Source organism: Panthera onca, chromosome B1, assembly GCF_046562875.1.
Source record: "Panthera onca isolate mPanOnc1 chromosome B1, mPanOnc1 haplotype 2, whole genome shotgun sequence".
NCBI lineage: Eukaryota > Metazoa > Chordata > Mammalia > Carnivora > Felidae > Panthera > Panthera onca.
The window spans coordinates 21,057,749-21,068,078 of NC_138342.1; the positions used below are offsets into that span (position 1 = coordinate 21,057,749).

Here is a 10,330-nt window from a genome sequence, read left to right on the forward strand (position 1 = left end):
TTCTCTTCTGACTAAGAGTTCCCCAAGCTCTGCCTCTTTGGCATTTTCTTCTCTGGAACAAGGATCTTCAAAAACAGATTTCCAAATTAGGTTAAAAGGTAAATATCACAAAGTCCAATAAAAGTCACCAAAAACACCAAAAAAGCAACAACAACAAAAAAGTCACCAAAAAGCAAGGAAGTAATATCAGGCAAAAAATGTTCTTATTTACATCCTGAATCCCACAATACTTCTTGCCTACTTCCCAGTTCTACTTCATCAAAGGTGTTGGGTTTTCCTACTCCTAGATAATTAGAATTAAATTGCAAATTTCTGCGGTGCCTTGGTGACTCAGTTGGTTAAGCGTGTGACTCTTGATTTCGGCTCAGGTCATGATCTCAAGGTGCATGAGTTCGAGCCCTGAACGGGCTGGGCTCTGCACTGACAGCACGGGGCCTGCTTAAGATTCTCTCTCTCCCCCTCTCTCTGCCCCTCCCCTGCTCTCACTCTCTCAAAATACATAAATAAACTTAAAAAAAAATTGTAAACTTTTTTTGTCTGTGATCTAAAGCAGCTCTCCACTCAAAGTCTCTGAAAACTGATAACTGTAACCCAGATAAAATTCCATTCTGCTCCGCTTCCCCTCTAAACCATCATTTTCCAGTAGTCAGATTACACAATTGGCGACCTTGGTCTTCCATATTTTTTAAGAGGATATTTCCATGATCTCAAAAAGTTTGAAATCCCCTACCGAAAATGCATTCCCATTCTTAAACAAACAAACAAACAAACAAACAAAATACCTATGGGCTTCCAAAAAGATTAGCGTGATGGAGTAGGCTTGAATTCCACTACCCCACTTACTACCTTAATCGGGTAACTTGACCTCTGTGTAGAATGTGGTTAATAATTCTTAGCTTCGAGAGCTTTGTTGGTCTGCACGAGGTAATCATCACTCATTTAATTACTTCCCAAGGAGGAGGGCGCAGGATACAAAGATGAGTTAGAAAAAGATAATGCCCTTGAGAAGCTTAAGATAAAGAATAGGAGATTAAAAAAAATAACTATGATTCAAGATAGCAATTGATGAAAACACTTGCAAGCAGGTCCTAGGGCAAATGTCACCTTTTCCAAGAGGTCTTCCTGAGTGCTCCAGCTAATGAGGCCCTCATTCACTCATCTCCACTGTTCCTTGTTTCTTTGGCTTACAACACTTTCATTATCTGGTTATTTACTTTTAATTTACATTTAATCTTGGTCAATTTTTTTCCTGGACATGTGAGCACCATGAAAACAATGTAACACAATGTTCCATAAATACCTGTGGAAGATCAAATGAGAGATTCAAAATTAGAAACTCAAAGAACACAGAAGTGAGGGGTCATTTCTTTTTTTTTTTTTTTAATGTTTATTTATTTTTGAGAGAGAAAGAGTGCGTATGTATGGGTGCGAGCCGGGGAGGGGCAGAGAGAAAGGGGGAGACAGAGGATCTGAAGTAGGTTCCGTGCTGACAGCAGAGAGCCTGATGTGGGGCTTGACCTCACAAACAGTGAGATCATGACCTCAGCTGAAGTCACACACTTAACCAGTTGAGCCACCCAGGCGCCCCAAGAGGTCGTTTCTACATTAAAAGTACATAGTAAAAAGTAACCATTTTCCCTAAAGGAGAATCCTGGTCTATGAGCTTTATGTCATTTCTGGTGAAGTCTAAAGGGGATGTTCTCTCCCAGGACGAGCCTGGGGATTGAGGAGATCGTTGAATAAGGCTAGAGGAGAGAGGGATGAATTCACCTTCCAACCAGGTCCTGGAAGAAGCAATCCCTGATTCTCATCCCACATATGGAATGACCGCCTTACAGCGCTTTCTGGAGAACAGAAGGAAAATCAATTCTGTCAGGTGAGGCTGTCCTTCAGCATTGCTCCCAGTGAGTTATTTAACACAATTAGATTTCACACATGTCAACACCATATGTGAACAAGTACATAAACTTGGATCCAAGAGCCTGTAACCTCTAGAGTATACTTGAAATCTAATATAGGAAGGATATAACTGTTCAATAGGATAACTACTGTTCAAAATTGAAAAAAAAAATAGAACACTGCAAACACTCTAAGGTAATTTTTATATGATTAGACAAAGTTTAAACAACCCATGGATATTTAAGCCAATATCCATGTCTTGTCTGAAAAGACTATAATTAAATATCTAATAAAAGGAAAATGACCTATAATTACAACCATTTCTTCTCTTGCTTACAGACTTTGTAAGATCAATAATAACATGCAAGTTTTTACAACTTCATTATAGTTAAATTACATTTACTAACAATTGCCTCTTTCTTCATTAAAATGATGTTGCACCCAATAAATACTGCAAGTACCAAATCCATTTAGCCAGGGATCCTCCAGTTCCACGCTGCTAGTGGCTCACCATACCAGACTCAACTATTTATGTTTGTAATCTCAATCGAAATTCTCTCCACTGAATGACAATGAAAGGCTGCCCTTCACTCCACTCCTCTCCCAGAAGCAAGGAAATAAATAAATTGTCATTCTGGTGTTTCAGTATGAGACATGATTTGGGGGAATAGTTTAAAAATTATTTTTGTCTTGATGTTTTCATGTAAACCAGGGACTCAATGAATAGTCCTGAGTTGTTGAAATACCTCTGGAGTAGAGGCCACTGATGACATCAAGAGCCTCTCCAGAAAGAGTTCACATTTATAAAATGTCTATTGTATACTAAGTACTCTACATGTGCTGTCTTACTTAGTCTAGCGTTGAAAACACCTAACAACTATGTATTATTTACTACCATGTGTCTTGCACTGTTCTCTGGGGATTAGTGGTATGAAGAAATGAGAACCTACCACTCAAAGGCCATATATTTCATTTTCAAAACAGTATTTTTGGGGTGGGTGATTACTGGTCCCATTTTATATTCAGTATAGGTTCCAACTTGGATTTAAGTTATGTCCATCTTGCTGTGCCCAGTAGAGTAATCCATCAGATGTCTATTTGCATGAAGGAGTGAAGGGGTATCTGGGCGGCTCAGTCAGTTGAGCAACTGACTCTTGATTTCAGCTCAGGTCATGATCTCACAACCATGGAATCAAGTCCCGTGTTGGGTTCTGTGCTGAGCATGGAGCCTGCTTCAGATTCTCTCTCTCTCCCTCTGCCCCTCTCCCCCACTCACACACACTCTCTCTCTAAAATAAAATTGAAAAAATTATTTAAAATAAATGAAGGAATGAAGAACTTTATCAGAAAGGACTCACACAAAGGGAAGTTGAGCACAATGATCTTGACCCAGTTACAAATATCCTATTGAAAGGGTCAGTAGAATGTGATGTTTACCATTGATATCCTGGAACCTACGTATAAGGATTCATGTATGGGTCCTAAGAAGATAAAGGGATACAAAAGCAAAACAAAACATACAACGTCATTTCTCTAAAAACCGTGCATGCCCATGGGCCATAAGCAGCAGGCCTTAGTGCCACCACTCCTTGGCTCAGACTAGGGGGTCCTTCATCCCAACATCTGTTCTTTTTTTTCTTTCTTAACACAATCCCAGCTTTGTTTAGTTGTCCACTCTTCCTCCTTGAAGGGGAAGCTTACTCTGGGGAAACTGACCCCACACCCAGTCTGATGATGGGCTTGACTGATATAGATGTAAAGCCTTCTCCCTTGCCATTGATTACCCATCATTTCAAAAATGATCAAGGGGTGAAATCTAGCTTTGCTAGGGTCTTGTGGGAAAATTCTTTCACATTCCTGTATTTATTTTTTTTAATTTTCTTAATGTTTATTTATTTCTTTTGAGAGAAAGAGAGAGGCAAGGAGGGGCACAGAGAGAGAGGGAGAGAGAGAGAATCCAAGCAGGCTCTGTGCCATCAGCACAGAGCCTGATACAGGGCTTGAACTCACAACCCGTGAGATCATGACCTGAGCTGAAATCAAGAGTCAGATGCATAACCGACTGAGCCACCCAGGCGCCCCCACATTCCTTTAAAAGAATGTACAGAAGCAACCTCTCTCTGGACATTATCATGGTGGGCAAATTCTGGAACTGCTTCTGTTGTTTTGTTACCAAATTCAAAGGAAGACAAAACACTGAGCAGAACAAAGCCAAGAGAATTACAAGAAAACAGAGTTGAAGCCCCTGGAGTTCATCAACCTGAAAAGAACTTTGGCAAAAACTATCCCTTCTGAATTTATTCTTTCCATTTTTCATGGGAGAAAGTCCCTGCTATATAGCTAGGCATGTGGCCATCCAGAATAAAGACATCTCCTCTTTGCAGTTTCGTACGTCTGAATGCTTAAGCTCAGGCTGATGGAATATGAGCAGAGATGTCATGTGGCAACTTTTAGGAAGCTTTTTAACAAGACAATTGATTCATGGACATCCCATCCTTTTCACCTTCCTGCTCTGGGAGCATGAATATGATCACTGGAACTCTAGCCACCATCTTAGGCTATGGTGACAGTGTTTATCCCTTTTGGATATGACAGAGTAGTAAGCTAGAAAGAGCCTGGAAGAGGATGAAAGTTTCCCCAGATTTTGTTAAGTAAAGCTATGACTGAAGCCCCTGCCTTCCTAACTCTGGCCTTGTATGTAAGAGAGAAACAAATCTCATTTAAGCCACTGTTAGTTTGGTTCTCTGTTTCTCACCCTAACTTAGTCCTCACTGGTACATATGTCTTCTTATCTTTGGACTTCTACTGAACTAACAGACAATAAATTCCACTTGCTTGATCCAGATTGGGTTGAATTTTCTATTAATCTGCAACCAAAAACATCCTACGATATACAAGGAGTGAGGCAACCTCCATCCCCACTTGGCTACAAACCACCTTATAGCTTTGACACCTCAAGGCATGCAGTGTATTGATGACTGCACCAGGATAAATATGGAGAGAAGAGGTGCCCATCAGGAGACATTACTGCCCAATGGTAGCCAGAATATGAACGATGTCCATTAGAAGTGGGAAACTGAAGAGAAAGATGTACTCCATATGGTAGTCAACATAGTGAATTTGTTGGGGAGTTAATGCAAGACACTCCTGAGATTCTCAGATATTTAAGGCATGTTCCATTGACTAGATGGAATAAAAACTAGTGGAATATGCTTTCTCACCCTCAAATTGATCCCTTTTAACCAACAGGATTAGAGAAACAGAAAAAGTTGAACTATGTATAGATGAGGAAATAAGCTCAGAAAAGTCAAATAACTTGCCCAAGTTCATGTAACTAGGCTCACAGTTTGAATCAATACCGATTCCTTATGAAAGGATATTTTTATATCACGATTTTCCCCTAATATTAGTTATTCCCTTCTCTTAAACAAATGCATATTTGTTTTTGCCAAGGATTTTTTTTTTAAGAGAAACTAATCCATACTTACAGTAACATCCGCTGACCTGAGATAAGTGAAGATGACCTAATCAGGAATGTTGGTGCCCAGACGCTCCCTTCTAAATATAAGTTCTTTGAGCCTATGATCCAATTCTTGACTTTCATTATTAACTTTAAACCATACTTTTGAGACTCAATCTGTATAATGTTAATAATGCATATAATCCTCCGTAACTTTAAATAAGAATAAATAAGATTTAATTTGATATTGGAATAATCCAAATAATTTTCACTGCTAGATTGTTCAGTTGTTTAAAAAAATTGTCTTTCCAATTTCAACCAGTTGACCTCAGCTTTGGAACATGTGTAAATTAGTATCCTGACAGAGAGAAGAGACAGACATTTTTCCAAAGATTAGCCAGAAAATTGTGTGATTTTTTTCTTCTCCTTCAGGCTGTTGGCTTACCAATTGTGAGGGTTGCATCTCAAGAGATTCAGAAGCTCAATTTGAATAAACAAGCAAAAGTTTGGATACTTATCAAAACTCTGGCAAAACTGGGCCAGAAATGGACCCGATTTTCTAGTGAGGTTTCCAGTATTTCCTGTTTCCAGTAGGACTGGACTATCTTGGGAAGAGTCTACTAATGACTGGAACGAGCTGGACATAACTGGAGAACAGTCAGAGATTTAAAAAAAAAAAAAAAGAGAGAGAAAATATAGTGCATGTGATCTCAGGCTGCAAAAGAGATGGAGAAAATTAAAACATGGTGCCGAAAATAAGTTATCAACTACTTAACTTATTGCTTCTTTTATATCCCTAGAGAAAAAAAAAATCGAAAGATTTTCTCCTTTCTGTTGTCAGTACTGCCCCCAGAAAAGAGATCTACCTCATGGACCTCAAGCCATCTATGGTACAAACTTCCAACAAACCTATGCAATGGCTTAGTACCAAAGAAGGGAAATGGCTACTTATCTCCTTTGGATCATTACTAAATTACTGTGCATCAACAAGTTGGAAGAGGCTACAGTGCAATCTATGATAAATAATAGTTGAGAATAAGTTTTCCTTTCCTGAGCCAAATAGGACTATCCTCAGTCATTCCAAAGAGGCAAACAATAAATCTATTTGGAAAAAGAGATTCTGAAGAGCCATTGATGAGTGAGGTTAACCCTCTGTGATAAACACAATTGATCAAAGCACAACAGCCCTTCCAACCTTCTTCCAGTGTGACTTCTTGTGCAGAAGAAAGCTAGACAGTATTTTCCAGGCTTCCTTGCAGCTAGAGTCCCAGACATCGTCTTGATTCCATTACTGAAATCACTAGTGCAAGACTTGAGGTGGACACTGACATTAATGCTACCCTTCTACTTCTGCTATTTCTGTAGGCAAACACCACCATGACAGACCAACCTGGTCCCAGCAAGCAGGCATACGCTTTGTGTGAGTCAAGCTGCAGGACATAAGCCACCCATTGTGTAAGTAGGGATTCTAGGGGTAAGTATGAGGGGTTCACTGATTATGGCGTATTCTTGATGTTTTTGGTGTCCTGACTGTTGTATTGGATTTCTGATTACTGGCGGGTGGTACTGGAGCCAGCAGCTGTAGCGACAGCTTCCGGATTATGGGAGATTTAGCTAATTTGGTGTTCCAGTTCTGCAGCACAGCTTGAGAGCTGTCCCTACAAAGTCAACCTTCCCCATGGTTATCTAAACCCCTGAATATTCCTTGATAAATCCCTTTCTGTTTTAAATTGAATAGAATGTGCTCTGTTTTCTGCAGCCAAACTCTAACTGATGTGTCTCTTCCAAAAGGCCGATCTACAGAATCCCAACTTCTTCCCAGTTTCTGCACATGGACCCAAGATAAACTGAATGAGGAGAGAAGATGGAATAGAAAACTGAAAGGGTGCTTTCCAGCAGCCGACTGATGTAAGGAGATTTTTTACCCAGGATGTCAGTTCTGAATTGAGGGGTTGAGAAGGGGAGAGAGAATCAGAAGCCAGGAAACAGAGTCAAAGTCAGATCAGAAGAGAAATTAAATTCTGTGGTAAATGGGAGTGGCTGAGATGAAGATAGAGACCAAGGATGAGTTGGAAGGTGTAGCAAAAGAAGCTGACAGTGTGGAGCAAGAAGAGAGAGGCAGCTTTGGGTGACCCAAGTTGCTCAGTTGTCACAAATTTAGGTAGAAATGGGCTCATACCTAATACCTATTCTACACACTCGAGTAAATCTAGCATTCTTCCCAACATGCCCGAGTGACTTGGAAAGGAGAGGTGACTTGAATTTCTTCTAACCCTCTTGGTTTCCCGCATCCACTGTTTCTCCACCCCTGCTTCCTTCTCCATCCTCCTCTGCTTTGGAAGATTCCTCCAAAGTGAGGTTCCCAAGCCAACCCATCAAATGCTTCACTTCTCAAAGTGCCACCCATTTAAGACTGTGCGTAGCAGACTTCAGTCAAAGGTTAGGACACTACATCACTGCCTGTCGCAGAAAACCACAAGGCTGAACATGAGCCCCCTTTTTTAAAAGTCCCTTGGTCAATTTGGCCCTCAAAGAATTCTCTTCATTTCTTTCTTCCACTTGGTTTCTGCCTCATCCTGCCACGTAGTCAAGGGCCTCCTCTCCCCTCCAACTAATTCTTGTATATTTCTCTGTTGAGCAATTTTAACCTTTGTTCCTTTTCCCATCCAGGCTTTCCTGCTGAGTGGTCCTTTCTCCAAGCAAAATGGATCATTGAGACATTTTGTCCTCTAAGAGATCCTCTACCCCTAGCTCATAAATCAGAGGAGGAGGTGGATTTGCAGACATAGTAGAGGGTTTATATGAAGCAGAAACCCAGATGAGAGATGAGAGATGGCACGAAGGCTCAAATGGAAGAGGTGATTCACCTTGAACCCCTCCCACCAAAATGGGGGGAAAGCAGCAGGGACAGTCAATGGCACAAGGAGCAGAAGAAGGAAGACTGTTCCTGCTCCCATTCCTGGAAGGTTGGAAATCCCATGGGCCAGTCTTTTCCCCTTTCAACTCAGCCTTGGTACATCCCATGGCAAGAGAATGTGGTAGTTAAGAGTCTGCCCTGAAGAGTCAGGCTCCTGAAATACATATCCTCACTAGTTACAGGGCTTTCAGGCAAGTTTGCCTGATGCTTTGCATTTGTAAAGTGAGAAGAATAACGATAACACCTCCCTTGTAGAGCTGATGGGCGAATGAAATGAGAAAATGTAGGAAGTGCATAGAACAGTGACTGAAATACTTTCAGTGCTCAGTAAAAGTTAGCTATTATTATGGTAACACAAATGTCCTCCTAAAAATCCAGACTGGGGTGGACACATCTAAGATACAGAGCAAATCAGTTGGGCAGTAGAGTAGGATTAAGGGATGGAGACCCTCCTTGGCTATTTAAATACACAGAGGAAGCTGCTTAGCCTGTCCAAGCCTCAGTGTCTTCATCCATAAACTAGAGGTGATTACACTTCATGGAGCTCTTTTGAGGATAAAAGACAGTAGCATTTATAAAAAGAACAGCATAGTGGTGCTGTTAAGTCCCTCCTTGAACTTGGATTGATTTCTCTCATTCTTGACCTTCCACAACCACCTTTGGGGAATAAAAACAGCAGCAACAATAAGCAGTAAACGTCTCCATTGCCTTCCTTTTTTGTGCATTGCCTACTGTATTCTCAGTTGATTTTATGAACAAAATAAAATTAAAGCAGGGCGTCTAGGTGGCTCAGTCGGTTAAACAGCCGACTTCGGCTCAGGTCATGATCTCATGGTTTGTGAGTTCGAGCCCTGCATCAGGCTCTGTGCTGACAGCTCAGAGCCTGGAGCCTGCTTCAGATTCTGTGTCTCCCTCTCTCTCTGCCCCTCCCTTGCTCATGCTCTGTCTCTCTCTCTCTCAAAAATAAATAAACATTAAAAAATTTTTTTAATAAAATTTAAGCAACAATAGATACATCTTTATACTAATAATGCTTATAATCAGCTGATTGAATAAACCAGACTTGCCGGAGGGCAGAGTTCATTTTATTCTTTCTCACATTGCCCAGCCAATGTGCATTTTGGTCTTCTTCCTTACTCTGGGGTAAAATCAGGTGAGGTCCCACACCGTTCCTCATTATTCGTAGATACTAAAAGGTACTCAGGTCAGTTCAACCATTAAAGAGACCAATCCAATGTAACAATCAAATAATCAAAACTACAAGTCTTCACAATTTGAATGGACTTTGAGGGCATTATGCTAAGTGAAATAAACCAGGGAAAGAAAAAACACTTTGATATTACTTAATAGTGGAAACTTAAAAAGCCAAACTTAGAGATATAGGGAGTAGAGGGCAGTGGTTACCAGGGTGAGAGGGGGAGGGGAATGGGGAGATACTGGTCAGAGGGTATACACTTTCAGTTATAAGATGAATAAGTTTGGGGGTGTAATGTACAGCATGGCGGTTATAGTTACTAATACTGTATCATACACTTGAATGTTTCTGAGACTAGATCTCAAGTATTCTCACCACGAAAAAGAAATGATAGCTATGTGATGGGATAGAGCTGATCCCATGGTAGTAATTATTTTGCAATTTATAAATGTTATGTGTCAATCATACAGCTGGTGAGAGGTGAGCAGGGACTACAAGCTTTGTGGCTTTTGACCCTTCACCCGCCCCTCAGCACAGGCTTGTAGGAGGCAAGGGGATGTGGTGGACTTCTCTATCCTTTTTCCTCCATGTCCTCTCTCACTCACTGGTTGCTGGTTAAGGACCTTCGGCATCCAGCACAGGGGGATGGGAGGAGGAGAAGGTGGAAGAAAGGGCTTACTTGAGCGGAGCAGTCGACAAGGGGCCTTGGTGCCCTGTGGCGTGGCAGATGTCCACAGCTAACTCGTGGTCTCCTGGAGCTCTGTTGCTGACTCTTTAGGAAACTTCCTACTAGGCACCTCCAAATCTGACTCTTTTGTTCTAGGAATTACCTGTCCCTCAGGATGGGACTCGCCCCTCA

General features: G+C 41.1%; 1 long non-coding RNA gene across 1 annotated transcript; it reads left to right on the forward strand.

Moving 5' to 3' along the window:
* The first annotated feature begins 1,586 nt into the window (after window positions 1-1,586).
* Window positions 1,587-8,960, forward strand: LOC132692643 (uncharacterized). The gene is made up of 4 exons (XR_009616496.3): window positions 1,587-1,876; window positions 6,725-6,814; window positions 7,151-7,267; window positions 8,030-8,960. It is a non-coding gene; the product is annotated as an uncharacterized LOC132692643 (long non-coding RNA).
* The last annotated feature ends 1,370 nt before the right edge of the window (window positions 8,961-10,330 follow it).